This window comes from Dermochelys coriacea, chromosome 5 (genome assembly GCF_009764565.3).
Source record: "Dermochelys coriacea isolate rDerCor1 chromosome 5, rDerCor1.pri.v4, whole genome shotgun sequence".
In the NCBI taxonomy this organism is placed as follows: domain Eukaryota; kingdom Metazoa; phylum Chordata; order Testudines; family Dermochelyidae; genus Dermochelys; species Dermochelys coriacea.
In genome coordinates this window covers 20416921-20433666 of record NC_050072.1, presented here as the reverse complement: position 1 = coordinate 20433666, position 16746 = coordinate 20416921, and the positions used below count along the sequence as shown (strand labels likewise).

The window sequence follows — 16746 nt, the reverse complement described above, 5'->3', positions numbered from 1 at the left end:
GGTTCTGGAAAATTACTGAAGAATACATCATAGCTACCAAATGGCAAAGTCCGTAAAGCAGCAGAGATACTAATTTTTTTCCACAAAGCCCAAGCCAAGTGAGTAACATGAGCTGTCACTTACTGTGGATAATCAATTTGTGGCAGCCTGCATCTTGTATTTGATTAGACTACATTTATAAAGAACTATGATTTAACAAACAAGAATAGTGCAGAACCAAGGTAGATAGTGGTAACTACAATACTGATCAAATTACATCAGAATGAGTTTCTGCAGCAATATGCCTGAAAATTTATTCGCAAAAAGAAAAGGAGTACTTGTGGCACCTTAGAGACTAACAAATTTATTTGAGCATAAGCTTTCGTGAGCCGAAAGCTTATGCTCAAATAAATTTGTTAGTCTCTAAGGTGCCACAAGTACTCCTTTTCTTTTTGCGAATACAGACTAACACGGCTGCTACTCTGAAACCTGAAAATTTATTGTTGATTGTTATGCAATGCCAGATCAATTGTTCCCTTCCTGACTGTTCCCAATAATTGAATTGTAATACAGGCAAGAAAAAATAATTTAAAAACCCATATACGGTTACCTTCTAATCAGAACAGTACATTATTGAAAAGTTGTGATATTTCATAAATACTTTAGCTAAAGCATATTAGCAAAATTTTGTTAATAAAATAGATTTTCAAAGCAACATGTACACAAAAATTTTAACCACAACTGTATCTAAAACTAAAGCAAAAGTGGTGGATTTGTCCACCTACACCACGATAATAAAAATTGAATATCATAGTCCAATAAACGATATTGCCTTACCCACCCTGTCTCACTGATATCCTGGGACCAACATGGCTACAACACTGAATAAATCATCCTGACCGCTTTGTAAACTAGTGGAATGTCTTAAAAAAAATTGCAGACAGCAAGGTCTTTTCAAGGCTTAGTGTTTATAAGAAGAAAAAGTAAAGAGTTTATCAGCAACAGAAGAGAAAAAGTTAGCGCAGGACTTAATCCAGTCCTACAACATCTGGACTAGAGCCTCACTTTCCCAAAGCGCTCTTCCTTATCTGCCTCCCAAAAATTCACTCCTCCAGCCATAGCACTTGTATAATGGGTGTGGCAAGATGAGCTAGAGTTAATATTGAAAACAAGGCATTACCCTTGCACTCTTTCATACATACAAACATATGTGCCATTCTTTTCACCTCTATGATTAGGAAAAATATGGTCTCAACAACAAATACTTAAACTATTAATTTCACTACAATAACCCAGCATCCGTACTTGTTAATCACAATTAAGTGATACCTCACCGGGAATGTAAACTAACTGTTTATAGTTTTGAAGAAAAATGACAAAATGGCAATCCATCACTAAATACATAGAATAGTGAATCTCAATATGCACTATGGAAAATACTTTGTACACATGACTTTTTATTTCCTACTGCTTATATCCCAGGAAACTAACAGTAGCATATTCTTAATTTGTAATAACTCAATTTTACATCACCTTCCAGATGCCAATGCCAATATTTTCAAAGTTAATGCAGATGTTTCTCTATTAAAACACAAGCTTCATTTCTTCTCCTCTGCAATTTTTCCACACAAGTCAAAGTTAAATGTTTTAATCAACTAATTTATAAAACTTAACTGACCTACATTACATATTAACTATGAATTTCACAAGTCTCAAGGTTTCAGAAAAATATTTACAAACACATAAAGACTTAGAACATTTTCACATCCAAACACCTTATAGAAAAACAAAACAAACAAACAAACAAAGGAAATATCCTGCAAAATGTAGGAAATTTCTTGAAAAATATAGGCATAAACAGCAAAATAAAAATGGTCTATTTTTATACTTTTAGTGGAAAAGGTATTTAAATTTCAGAACTTTGTACCTAAACACAACACTGCAAACCCTCAGACTGTTTAAAGATGAAATCCTTTAAAAAAAGAAACAGATTATTCTCCATAACTACCTGTTTTCTTCTAGTTTTTTATTATGGTATCTCAATGCCTTCATTAAAAACTTCATTTTCAGGAAACACCACCGGCTCATGTTAACAGATGAACAAGTTGGGCTACGATGGGTACAGCTTCTCTATCATTACTGAATACCAAATACATCTCTTGTTAAAAAAAACAACCCACATTTAATGTCAGTAAGCAATCAATATTTTTACATCAATGAACTGCAAGCTACAGTAGCAGACAAACGTATCTACTAACAAATGATCAAAAAGCAGAAGGGAATGAATAATTACATAATGCAGTATCACATGTTAGTTGTCAGTACTTCTTCTCTGGAGGACTCTGGCAATTTTATGGAGGACCTAGAATGTGGCATTAAAGTTGGATGCCTAAAAGTGAGCTGTATCTCTTCCACCCTAAAGGTTTCCTTGCATGACATTCAGGAAAGTTCATCCAAATTAACTATAGGTGTGAATTTAAGGTAGATTACCTAAACTGAATTAAACCCCAGAGTGGACACACTCATTCAGAATTAAAGTAGCCTAACTTCAGTTTACCTTATTCACTGAATTTTTGGTTTAGCTTAATTCAGAATTAAAGTGGCATTAATTTGGTTTAGTTTAATTCACTGAATTAAGATGGGATGAATTACATTGCAGGAACTTTAAAATTGCCGAAGACCTATTTTACTACTGGAAAAACACAAACAGAAAAATCTGAAGGAAAAAAAAGGCTGTTTTAATACATCATGTACTTTACTCTCCATTCCGATATGTTTAACCTACTTTGCAGTTCACCTTCAAATCACCGTGTGTGTGTGTGTGTGTGTGAGTGTGAGTGTGAGAGAGAAACAGCATTATGTGGAGGGCAGTATGAAGGAAGAATTGGTGTTTGAGTTGGGAGAGGCCTGTGTAAGGGAGAAGCAAAGAAAGAGGATCTTTATTCTGATGAATCATAAGAGACTTGTCAATAGTGGAGTGCCACACCCCTTTCTTCTGTCCCCACCTCTCCCATCCCTTTTTCCTCTTGCATACTTCCCTTTGCTTCCCCCCACCAATGTCTCCAGGCACTCCTCTCCTCCTGGCCCTCTGTACAATCCTGCTACCTGCCACGCATCTCCCCAAAGCCCACTCAGCCCATCATGTCCCCTTTAAGACTGGGTCTATCATCCTTCTGTTTCCCATCCTACACAAATCTTCACTCTCCCCCTCATGCTCCATCTCTTCCTAATGGTCCACCCTTATACGTCCTGCAGCCCACCTGCCTCACCAGGGTGAATGCAGAATACAGCTATCTTGAAAAAATGTCAAGAGAAAATGATTTTTTTTAAATTGTGTTTGTCCATAACTCGGGTATCTGATGGATCTGCACATTTCCACTAGCTAATCTTTGCATAGTTCAAACATTAATCCTGAATAAGAGCAATAACTGTGTATGTTTAATTAAGTAGCTACGTCCAAAATATTATGAAAAGCATGTGTAAGGGTAAGTGTACATTGCAATTAAAACCCAGGCTCATGGGGCTTGGGCTAAGTGGCTGTTTAACTGCAGTATAGATGCTGGAGCTCAATCTGGGAGGGTCCCAGGGCTCGAGCTGCAGACCGACCCCAAATGTCTACAGCACAATTAAACAGCCCTTTAGCCTGAGCCCTGTGAGAGCAAGTCAGCTGGCACAGGCCAGCTGTGGTTTTTTAATTGCTGTGTCCACATAAGCACAGTTGCCATAAATTCCAAACTTCACTTACCCACTTAGGGTGCTATGTATGGTGAGCTAAAGGAAAGTGTGAAAAAACAAACATTTTTAAAAGGGAGTTTCACAAAAAAAAAAAAAAAAAAAAAAATCAGTAAACACTTAAGGGGGAAAAAAAGACATACGAAACCCAGTTGTCCTCTTGAGTGTTATTGTGCCAATTTTGGAAACTTTGTCTATACTACCCGCCGGATCGGCAGATAGCGATCAATCCAGCGGGGGGTTGATTTATTGTTTCTAGTCTAGACACGATAAATCAACCGCCGGCCGCTCTCCCATTGACTCCGGTACTCTACCGGAGCGAGAAGCACAGGCAGAATCGACAGGGAAGTGGCAGCAGTCAACTCACTGCAGTGAAGACACCACGGTGAGTAGATCTAAGTATGTCAACTTCAGCTATGTTATTCACGTAGCCGAAGTTGCGTAACTTAGATGGATCCTCCCCCTCCAGTGTAGACCAGGCCTAAGTTCAATCACTGAAGTGTGGAAAACTACAAGTGACAGGCTCAATGCCATCTTAAGAAGCAGCAGTTACTGATGTCTCCATAATATACACAAATATTTTGCACACACATTTATTAACAGAGTTTCAATTCTGTTTTCTATAGTAAAAGAAAACTGATAAAATCATCAGTGTTAGCAGCTCAGGATTTAAGAGCATCTCTGCCACAAACTAATATGCACACACAAGAAGTCTTACATTACCAAGTTTACGTTCATATTTAGTCAGTGAGAAAGTAACTCCTTAAATTACAAGAGAGTGTCCAAAATGTCAGGTAATCATTTTAAACAAATACAATGTTTTTAAAACATTTTTACTATGCATTCTGCAGCTGGAAAAATCACTACTAAATAACAAATTTTAAACTCAAATGAGAGTCAAAATTTAGGAGATCAAATGCATTAATCTGGAATATTATTTCAAATTACTTTCTGGTGCACAAATTTATGACTGATAGTTGGAAAGATAGATAGATAGGATCTGAGTTAAATTCCTATTTGAGCAAAGTTATTGTAATCCATGCATTTCTGAAACAAGGTGTGCTCCCTGAAATTTGGGATTAAAAAAAAATCTTATATAAACCTCTTTTATACAAGCCAGAGTCCTCTCTAAACTAAATTGCATTTTCATTCTCAACAAGATATATCAAGTGGATCAATTGAGTCTAGAGGCCTCTCAACAGAAAACCAAAGAACAAGGTTGAGAGTTTTAAGAAACTGGATATTTATGACTGACTCAAGGGTGGGACACTTTAATTTACTATTTTACACATTAGGTGATATAAGTCACCACCAAACCAAGCAAGTTGGTATACTAAAGAATAACTGAGATCATCACCTGAGCAAGATTCTTCAGCATAATAAATCTAAGATGAGTCAAAAGCCTATCCTTAATGAGTCCATCACTCTTTCCCATGTCTCAAGAATGTAAACTATAGAACTGAATATGACACTAATGTGTCAGATATATTGCCTTTACTGATTTTCAAATTTTGCACATGCTTTTAATTCCTTCAGTTGAAAAACAAACTAGGGAAGTGTGGTATAGATGAAATTACTAAAAGGTGGGTGCACAACTGGTAGAAAGACTATATTCAAAGAATAGTTATCAATGGTTTGTTGTCAAATGGGAAGAACGCATCTATTAGAGTCCCGCAGGGTCTGTCCTGGGTCTGATACTGTTCAATATTTTCATTAAGGATTCAGATAATGGAATGGAAAGCATGCTTACAAAATTTGTGGATGGCATCAAGCTGAGAGGGATTGATTTGGAGGACAGGATCAGAATTCAAAATCACCTTGATAAATTTGAGAATTGGTCTGAAATCAAGAAGATGAAATTAAATAAAAAAGATAAACATAAAGAACTACACTTACAAGGAAAAATCAAATGCACAAATACAAAATGGGAAAGAACTGACTATACAGTATTACCACAGAAAAGGATCTGGGGATTATAGTGGATCACAAATTGAACATCAGCCAACAATGTGATGCAATTGCGAGAAAGGGTGACACTCTTCAGAGAGAGTATTAAAGAAGCATTATAGGTAAGACATGGGAGGTAATTATTCCGCTCTACTCAGCAAAGGCAAGACTTCAGCTGGAGTAGTATGACCAGTATTGGGCACTATACTTTAGGAAATCCGTGGATGAATTGAGGAGAGTTCAGAGAAAGGCAACAAAAATGATAAAAGATTTAGAAAATCAACCTATGAGGAAAGGTTAAAAAACTGGACACATTTAGTCTTAAGAAAAGAAGACTGAAGAGGGACTTAATAACAGTCTTCAAATGTGTTAAGGGCTGTTACAAAAAGAATAAGGATCAATTGGTCCCCAAGTTTGCTGAAGGTAGGACTGGGAAGAATTGGCTTAATCTACACACAGCAAGGGAGATTTTGGTTACATATGGGCAAAAAGTAACTATACAGACAATTAAGTACAGGAATAGGTTGCCAAGGGAAGATGTGGAATCCCCATGATTGAAGGTTTTTAAGAACAGGTTGGCCAAACACTTAGTGATGGTCTAGACTCTAGGCTTACCTGGTCCTGCTTCAGTGCAGGGGATGGACTAGATCACTTGCTAACATCTCTTCCAGCACTAAATTTCTTCGATCCTACGATACGGCATTATCGTGGCTTGAAAAATCCACTCATCAATTTGCCTGGGATGAGTGCCATCAACCTCTGTAGAATCTCAGTTTGCGTTTAAAATAAAATTAGTTCCTAATCCTTACTATTGTGAAGATAACTTTCTGAACATGAATCGAGCACAAACAGATATGATTCCTGCGTGTGAAAAAACTGCTGGACCTTTTTACTACTCATGACTTCTCCAAGGTGCAGTAGAACTTTCAGTGCAGACAGTCTGTTCAGACAAAACTTTGGTACTGGAGCTGTTCACCATAAATGAGAACCTACAATGAATGCTGAGGCGGGGTACATTTCTCAGACACAAAACAGAAATACACCCAAACAAAAATTAATCCATGATAGGAATCGCAGTATCTAGATAGGAGGGGATTTTCTCACCAGTGCATTGCCTCTGGACAACGACACTCATCATCTTTGGTGCTAGTCATTAAATCTCCTTGCTAATCCTCTGTATATTTACACCTGCGCCAAAAAACTCAAAAATTCTGTGCCAAAAAAATTAAAATTCTGTGCAGACTATTTTAAAATTCTGCAAATTTTATTTGTCTAATAAATGTGGAGACTCCAGCATGGCATTGGGGAACACAAGCCACTGGCTTCACAGAAGTGGGAGATCACTGTGCAGCTCTCCTGCCCCGCGGGACGCGGACTCAGCAGTGAGGCTGCACCCAATCCTTACACAGAACAAGGACCGGGCCTGCCCCAGAAATACTCTAGGGCCCTGCTCCTCCATGCCAGGTGCACCAGGTGTGGGAGGCAGGCTCAGCAATGCAAGATCCAAATGTGGAGGGGCTTAGTGTGGGGTGATCCAGGTGTGAGTTGAGAGGGTTCTGTGTGGGGCAATCTGGGTGCAGACGGTTCAGTGCGGAATGCAGGTGCAGAGGGGATGTGGATGCACTGGGGCTTGTTGGGCGATTTTGGGTGCAATGGTAATGGGGGGAGTGGGGATCCAGGTGCAACTGGTTGGGTCTCGATGGGGTAGGGATTTGGGAGGCGGGTGGCTCGTTGTGGGGCTCATCGGGGGGGTTCTGAGTGCAGGGGGGGTAAGGCTTGTCAGGAGGGTCTGGGTATGAGGGGGTCTAGATGCATGGGGGTGAGATCAGGGAGCAGCACCCTGCACAGGGATCCCTCCCCCTGCAGCTAAGGAGCGATGGGTGCAGGAAGTGTGGGGGGGGGGGGAAGAGTCTGCAGAGCTTCCTGCAGCTGGGATAGAAATCTGGAGGTGGGTCTGACCCAGCCCTGGATGTTGTACAGGGCAAGAGGAAGTCTCGAACTCCCTGGTCCAGCCCAGACCAGCAGCTGAGCTGGGCACAGGGTAGGAATCACCAGCCGGGTCTTCCCTAGTCCCACCTCCTGCCCCATAGTGATTTAGCTCTCTGCCAGCTGCCCTGGGCACCTGAAAAATACTGCTGGAGAGGGTCGCATGACCGCTCTTGGGTCTTCCCTGTCAGAAAACCATTTTTCTGCAGGGAAGCAAAGAAATCTGCAGAGGACATTAATTCTGCACATGCACAGTGGCACAGAATCCCCCCAGGAGTACATACTAGATGACTGGTAATATTTCCATGCCCTGGATGCAAATAGGAAGAGGGATGTGTTTAAGATTGGACATCTACATATGCATGTACATGACTGTGACAACTATGGGAAAGATGATTAAGATATGTTTTTAAAAAGTACTGTACTGCAAGAGATTTTAAAATTAAATAGAAAGTTTGTTGACTTTTTTTTCTTTTAAATTGCAGGGAGCCTAACTAGTTGCTTTGGGAGCGCTGAAGCACAAGAATCTTTCACCATTTTAGCAGGCTTAAGCCAGGAGTTAATTTTCAAAATAATAGTTAGCCTTGGCTATGAACTCAACACCAACACACTAGGCTCAGTTTTTCTACAAAATGGAAAATATTTTAGGTTTATTCTACGTGCTTATACTAAATAACAATTTCCGTGCTGTCTTGTGCACGGTGTGCCAATGCCTTCTAAAGTCTACATTGGAACGCACCAAAATCTGAAATATCACAAGATAGATCTGGTTAACAGAAAAGCAAAATGAAATACACTGAACCCCCCAAATGTCAGTTTCCACAATTCGAAATGGGGTTATAATGATAACCTACTTCATTGGAATGTTAATCTTAAATCATTAAAGTTTGTAAAATGCTTTGGTCTCCTCAAATGGAAGGCATGATTGAATGGAAAAGCATTTTTAATAGACGGATTATCTTCATATAGATTATTTTAGAAAATTATATAAGGCTTAATTAATATTTGTAAATATCACTAAAATCCTTGTATTAAAGCTGCTGTGGACGTAAAAAAAAATATATTAGTATTATTAACAGTCTGAAAACCCAAAATTCAGTTCACAGATCAGTGCTGATGTCATGGGTGGTGGTCATCTTTGTATTTGTGTGACACCAAATCTAAAATAGGCATATTTGAATTTCACTGACAATGCCAAAAAAAAAAAAAAAAAAAGTATAAGAATTTTCTAAATAGAGAAAAATACAATTGGTAGAGAATGTAATGTTTTCTTTCGAGTCCTTCTGATTTATGTTGCACTAACATATGTGGTGATTACACACATTTTTAAATATACATTTATTTAATAATTCTAACGTTTCTTTTCAGAGCTGTTACGGTCTGAGACCATATTTCAGTACACAGATTGTTTGTGATTAATCATACTGGCATCAGCACTGACCCAAGAACCATGCCAAAAGTGTATGCTTTTAAAAGCAAAAACAATAATTTGCCCAAGGTCACACAGAAAGTCTGTAGCAATCAGCAATAGAACCCAGATGCCTCGACTCCCAGGACTGTGTTTTCACCACTAGATGATGCCACCCACACATGCTGGTTGTTCAGTAACTACAGTCAGTACCAATCAATTTATTAGTTGTAACTCAAATGTTTCTGAAGTTTCTCAGCAGTTACAGAATACATTTGCATTCAGTCAAACCTACAACCACCTCCATCAGCACTGTTTTGGTTTCAGAGGCTTTCTTGGTACAGACATTATTAGGGTGGAAGACCAACAAATTCCAAAACATGTTTACTGAAGACTGTTGCTACATGGCCACCAATCATGCGGTCACCAAAACCTTCAGTGGCACAATAAGATTGCCTGTGATGGACATAAATTGAATAAATAGACAGATCACATTAAGGACCTAGGTGACAATTGATCAGCAAGGAGGTAACATCCCTTTGGGATTTGCCATGATGATGATGATTTACATTCAGCTTTTATCTAATTTAAATGCAGCCAAATGCTTTCCTTACTTTATTAAAATTAAAAAAATAAAATTATATATTTTATATGTATCCAAATAAATAACTAAAAATGTGTGAATGGTGGAAATGAATCACCACAATAAATACTGTTTTAGAGTGCATACATTGCATTATACTAAGTGCAATAAAATGATTTTGAAGACAGATCCTTCATTGTGACACATATCACAGACTATTACTATCATCTGGGTTGACAGGTGATAAGTGTAGAACATTCTACCGGAATAGGGAATGACCGTTACTCCCTAGTACTTTAGCCACTCAATGTATTGAATTGCAAATAACAGCTACATGACTTCAATATTGTTTTAAGATGTACAGATTCACAGACAAAATACAAGTGAAGAAAGCACTGCAAGAATCCGAATTCTTTTTAGGCAATTTTTCTTTACTGCAACTATAAGAAACAGCAAGAGGAGGAATCCTCAATTCTAAGAGCACAATTCATTCCAACTAAAAATCCATTTCTTTACAACATTATAGCACAATCAAAAAGAGAATTTCTTTTTGTGCTGGCACAGCAGGATGTTACTTACATGCAAGAAGCCAGCAAGCAGACCTTGCAAAAAGATATTCAGATACACACACACACACACACACACACACACACACACACACACACACACAGAGAGAGAGAGAGAGAGGAAGGAACTGAAGAGAAGAGTTAACAGCTGGTGAGATAAACTGCAAATTTATTCATTTTACGATGCTCAATTCTGGACATCTGATGACAAAAAATTAAAGCAGCTGTCAAAAGGACTTGATGTATCTATGGACTAACAACAGGATTCAAAGACTCTCACTTCCAAAACCCTAAACCTGCTAACTTGCGCAGATGCTTAACCGTGAGTAGGCCAACTGAAGTCAATGGGACTGGTTGTGGTAGTAAGGTTAAGTACATTCATAACTGTTTGCAGGATCAGGAACCATGTCACTATTTTGAACTTGGCCCAAGTTGGTAGGCTGTGTAGGGGCTCACATAAACTGAGTAGATGGTTTCAATCCAGGTACTATGCATGGGTATACAATGATTGCAACCTGGCTGTCAGTCTCATCAGGCTGACCAAGCATTAAATTGGCCTGGAAAATTACCCTAAAGGTAAAAGACTTAGTTAATCTTAGTAGCTAACCTGAGATGAGGCACTTAAATGTACAGCAATGGGTACAGTATAAACTCTTAGTGTGCTGTACATTCATTAATTCTCTATCTAAACATTTCAGAAAAGTCTGAAATATCTGTGGAACATTAATAAAATCACAGTTGGAAAAATGAAAATGAATTACCTCATTCTGGGGAGGAAACTATTCTATTCTAGGTGTCATGAATTTAAAGCTCGACTCCATCACACTTAGATGAACTTAATTTTATGTTTAAAAAAAAAAAAAGAGGAGTATTTGTGGCACCTTAGAGATTAACAAACTCACGAAAGCTTATGCTCAAATAAATCTGTTAGTCTCTAAGGTGCCACAAGCACTCCTTTTCTTTTTGTGAATACAGACTAACACGGCTGCAACTCTGAAACCTTAATTTTATGTGTGAGTAGTCCAGTTGAGTATACCCATTAAATTTTTGTAGGATCCAGATGCAATTTAAAAAAAAAAAAAAGCTATACAGAATGCATGAAAGTTTAACTACCTTTACTCATTTAAATGATAATTTTTGTCTTAACCTTGGAATTAAATTCATCTACGAGTACTTCATATCTAAAAAGGCCAAGGTTTTAAGTTTTCTTAGATATCTAGCTATCTATATCTATATCACTGTTCTCTCATTTTGTCAGTTCTCAAATGCCACCCTGGGTCATTTGTCTGTCTTAGCTCCTATTGCATCTTATCATAAACCTATGGTGTGACCTCTCTAGGGCAGGGACTGTCTTCTTGTTACTTGTTTCTATAGTCCTAATACAATGGGTCTTGATTGGGTCTTATGTACTACCGTACAACAAATAAAGATAATAATTCACTAAACACTATTGCCAAACAAATACCAAATCAATCATAAATAGACTTTCTAAAATTAGGACCTTATTTGCTTGCAAAACATTCATAAAATATTAGCAGCTCGGACAAGATCTACTTAAACTTTAATCATGATAGCAATAATAATGAAAAAGCTAAAGATGCATATTTTACTCACCCCAGCTGAGTGAGTGAATAGAATTATTAAAGTCATACATATGCAGACTACTATAATTTTTAATATTAATATGAGATTAAGGCTGAACATACAAGCAACCGTAGAAGGTATGAGAAGATGAATTATTTCTAGTTTCTCATTTTCTAAAAATCACTGACATAGCATTAATTTTAACCAGCTTTTAAAAGGATCTCATTTCTGTAATGAAGGGTGTTTTTTTCTTTGATGATGACTTTAAAAATCTCACTTTCATTTTTTCTCAAAAAACCTTCCTCATTGAAAGTGTCACATGAAGTACAAGTTACTCAAGGTAGTTATGAAACTAGATTTAAAACTCCTTCCTATTTCCTAAGATTATCTTGCCTTCTATTATGAAAGGAATTACATAAAACAATAGGGATCATGTTATGATGACTTTTCTTGTACAACTCATACATGTTTCCCTAATCTGGAGTTATTTTTAAAGATACTAATTTCTTAGAGAACTTCGGAGAATTTAGAAATCAAAAGGTACTGTATCATATAGTCACCCTATACTGTTATCTATAGAGTGCCTTAACGTACATGGAAAAGGAGTACTTGTGGCACTTTAGAGACTAACAAATTTATTTGAGCATAAGCTTTCGTGAACTACAGCTCACTTCATCGAATGCATCCGATGAAGTGAGCTGTAGCTCCCGAAAGCTTATGCTCAAATAAATTTGTTAGTCTCTAAGGTGCCACAAGCACTCCTTTTCTTTTTGCGAATACAGACTAACACGGCTGCTACTCTGAAACTGTAATTAATGTACATGGGTGTATTACACAAACATAAGATGACAATTATCATCTTTCTTTCTGTCCTGAAACTTGTGGAAGGAGGAAGAAGCGGAGGTTCCCTCTATTCATGAGTGATATCTAAAGCTATCACAACATTCATTGACCAAAAGGTGCTACCATAACTCAGTTTACTAAATTCATTTAATTTCTAATCTAGTCAGAGGCTGTGCTGCTGTAGCAAGATCTATACTCCAAGCTTCTGATCTTGCAAAGAGTTATACAAGTGCTTAACTTTATGAACTTCAGTCCTGTTTACTTCAGTTAGGTTACGTACCTGCACAAATTAAGTACGTGCATAAATCTTCACAGGAATAGATCCTAAGTCTGCAAATAAGTCGCCATCATTTGCAGTCACCCTCTTGTTCATGTTCCTGTCCTAACACACAGGGAAATTCCTCCCATGAGGAAAAAATTCTAAAAGATACAACAGGCCTCAATCCTGCAATGAGCTCTGTGTTGGCTGACATCTGACCCACATGAAGTGTCATGTAAATCCACCAAGTGCTATGTGGATACAAGCATCTGCTTTCACAACAATAGTAAATAAAGGAAAACAATGGCTATGAAATCCTGAACTCTGGATGGAGAGGAATGAGTTCCTGACTGGCATCAAGTCACTACCAAAAGTTACTAATTCCTAAAGACTGCACTGTAACAGGGGTTTGCTTTAAATGAGCAATAGGTGCCATCATATCCCATTAAGTGATTCTATAATTAGGGCCCTACCAAAATTCATGGCAGTGAAAACCACATCGTGGACCATGAAATCTGGCACCTAGTTGGGGCCCTAAGCTCCAACTGCTAGTCCCAGATGGGGATAGACAAGAATTCCTCTTCTCCTGAAGGGGCTACTCCTGTGATGGGTCAGACCCACCTCCAGAATCTCCCCCAGCTGCAGGAAGCTCCGCGGTTCGAGCTGTTACCTCCACCCCCGTGAGGCAGGAGACTGCTGGGAAAAACGGACATATGGTACTCCACTCCTACCATACTCTGCGATCCTCACTTCTGCGCTACTGGTGGTGGTGGTGCTGGTTTTAGAGCTGGGCTCCCGGTCAGCAGCCTTCCTCTCTCGTTGCCCAGCTCTGAAGGCAACACCCCTGCCAGCAGCCAGGCAGAAGTACAGGTGGCAATCCCACGACCCGCCTACAATGGCCTTGCAATCCCCCCATGATGCCTGCCTTTTGGGTCGGGACCCCCAGGGTTACTAAACGGTGAAATTTCAGACATAAACTGAAAACCTGAAATTGACAAATTTTAAAAACCCCTGTCCATGAAATTGACCAAAATGGAATTTGGTAGGGTGCTATCTATAATACTTGTGGTGATAGAAAGCGTCCACAACTCCTATAAAACTTGTTTCAGAGTAGCAGCCGTGTTAGTCTGTATTCGCAAAAAGAAAAGGAGGACTTGTGGCACCTTAGAGACTAACAAATTTATTAGAGCATAAGCTTTCGTGAGCTACAGCTCACTTCATCGGATGCCTCTGTTTTTTCCACCAAATGCATCCGATGAAGTGAGCTGTAGCTCACGAAAGCTTATGCTCTAATAAATTTGTTAGTCTCTAAGGTGCCACAAGTCCTCCTTTTCTTTTTATAAAACCTGGTACCACTTGTAAATCTGTTTCCCCTCCACAGGCCTTATGTTCCAACATGCAAAAAGAATCCCCCTCCCAATACTGTAACCACATGTTGTGCCATGGTACTCATGGAAACTCACCTCTTATTGAGCCCCATTTCTAGAAGAGTACTGATTCATAAAGGAATATAACTGTTTGGAAAGTGAAAGCTGTAACACAATTAACTGAATGAATGAGGTCTGGTGACAGCAATGAGTCTGCAACTCAGCCAGATCCTGAACCCCCTGACTGGGGTAATTCCAAGAGGATGTTAGCAAGTGTCTGCAACCCACTCAAACCCCTTGCAGTGACACAGCTGACACCCAGCCGAGCTGCAGGAGGGTGCCAGGCAGCCGCTGTGTTGTCGTCCCCAGCTGGGCTCACGCTGCGGGGGCGGGGGGGCAGGATTGCCAGGCAGAGCCCAGCCCCAAGGGGGGCTCGTGCTGCGAGGAGGGGAGGTGCCAGGCAGAGCCAAGCCCCGGCGAGGGAGGTCACACTCGGAGAAGGAGACAAAGCCCCCTGCACAGAAGTGGGGGCCCCCCATGCGACTAGGGCAGTTACCCCTCCCCCCAAGCGAGGCACTCACCTGTCCAGGCAGGACCCGATCTTGCCGCAGTCGGTGCGGTGCGCGGCGCGGCGCGGCCCTGGCCCCTACGCGCGGGGATGGGGCTGCCCAGGGCTCTCTGCCCCACTCTCGGGTACAGTAAATCAGCTGACAAGCTCTTGCCAGCCGCCGCGACTCCCACAGCCAGTGTCGCGAAGCCTCGCCGCCGTGACTGACGGCAGGCTGAGGAATCGCCGTAACTATGGAGACCACAGCGGCGTGACCCCCTCCCCCATGGGTGAGCGGGCGGGGCGTTCCGGCCGCAGTGCTGCGTGGGGTGTTTCCCGTGTGTGGCTGGGGCGCTTCGGCTTCCCGAGCGCCCTGCCTCGGGGAGGGGGAGGCCTCTGGGGTGGCAGGCTGCGGAGTGGGGCTGCCTGGTGCAGGAGACGATGACAGTGGAGGGCTTTCTATTATTTAGTCATTGCGTTCTCACAGGGCCTAGCAACCTAGTCATGGGCCAAGCTAAATCAGGAAAAGGTCCTTGTATCTCAGAGTATCTCCGCCGGGAGTTCCTCTGGAATAGCTAATCGCAATCATAAATAAACGAAAAGGAGGACTTGTGGCACCTTAGAGACTAACAAATTTATTAGAGCATAAGCTTTCGTGAGCTACAGCTCACTTCATCGGATGCATTTGGTGGAAAAAATGTGGTGGTTTTTTTCCACCAAATGCATCCGATGCAGTGAGCTGTAGCTCACGAAAGCTTATGCTCTAATAAATTTGTTAGTCTCTAAGGTGCCACAAGTACTCCTTTTCTTTTTGCGAATACAGACTAACACGGCTGCTACTCTGAAACCTATAAATAAACCAGGGTTTGATAATAGGCTCTTCAGTCTGGCACGGGAAGGGATCACACGCTCCGGTGGCTGGACGCTGGAGCTAGACAAATTCAGACTGGCGATAAGGTGTAAATTTTTCATGGTGACAGTAATTAACTATTGGAATAATTTATCGAGGGTGGCGGTGGTTTCGCCGTCACTGACCGTTTTTAAATCACGGTTGGATGTTTTTATAAAACATTAAGAATTGGGAGGGAGGGTGGGTGGGGGAAGAGATCTATTTCCTGTGTTATGTAGCCGATCAGACTTGATGATTACAAGGGTCCCTTCTGGCCTTGGAATCTGTGAACTAATAAATATTGCAGAATAACTAATAATTATTCCACAAGAGCTAGTTCAGTAAATTTTCAAGTGCAGACAAGCTCTCAACACTGGAGAGTTAGTACAGAGTGCCCACCCATGTGGGGAGTACCTACTTTGTAGGGTATTGTAGTTTATTTATGAAGAATATGTGTTTGTTAAAGTACGTATGGAGAAGATACTTATTAGAGAGTATGGGAGCATGATGATAGTACCAAGTAACTTCCCTAACTCAGTTTTTTTGGGGGGCATATTTGCTACTTAACAGAGATGTAGGAACTAATAAATTAATCTTTGCAAAAATCTAAAGAGCTACCTTAAAGTTATTTTTATAACCCATAAGACAGTACCTATAAGAGTACTTAATGATTGTAAATTGAGCATGAAATAAAACTGGTGGTTGTCACATTCCAAAGTGCAATTCAGACTAGTGAGGGGTTGTGTCACCACCTGCCCTGCAACTTTGGGTGCCTCACAATGCTTTGCTGCTAAAGTTCCCAAACTGGGCCGCTCACAAACAGCATTCAGGTCACACCTTGGTGTCTGTATAATTATTGCCTGTCAGCAGCACTCTGGTCACACTCTGGCTTCCACCAGCCTTGATTACCACTTGCAGAGTGACCCCAACACTCTCCCAGTCCTGAATTTTCCCAAAAACATTTGTTCTGCATTGTTCGTCCCTCTCCTGGACAGTTCTAATATTAGAGGTTCCCTTTTAAGGGGTCAGTATTCAAGTGGATATTTGAGTGGAGGT

At 40.2% G+C, this 16746-nt stretch overlaps 1 protein-coding gene across 5 annotated transcripts in view; it reads right to left on the bottom strand.

Moving 5' to 3' along the window:
- The window catches only part of WDR7 (WD repeat domain 7), a 376297-nt gene extending 361056 nt beyond the window's left edge, over positions 1-15241 (bottom strand). For 2 of the 5 annotated variants that reach the window (XM_038402295.2, XM_043515277.1), the window contains exon 1: positions 14836-15099. The gene's annotated coding sequence lies outside the window, so the exon portion shown is untranslated. Of the gene's footprint in view, positions 1-6273; positions 6411-14835 lie in introns of those variants that run through there. The other 3 variants (XM_038402296.2, XM_043515275.1, XM_043515276.1) reach the window with 3 other exon arrangements.
- Positions 15242-16746: the final 1505 nt, after the last annotated feature.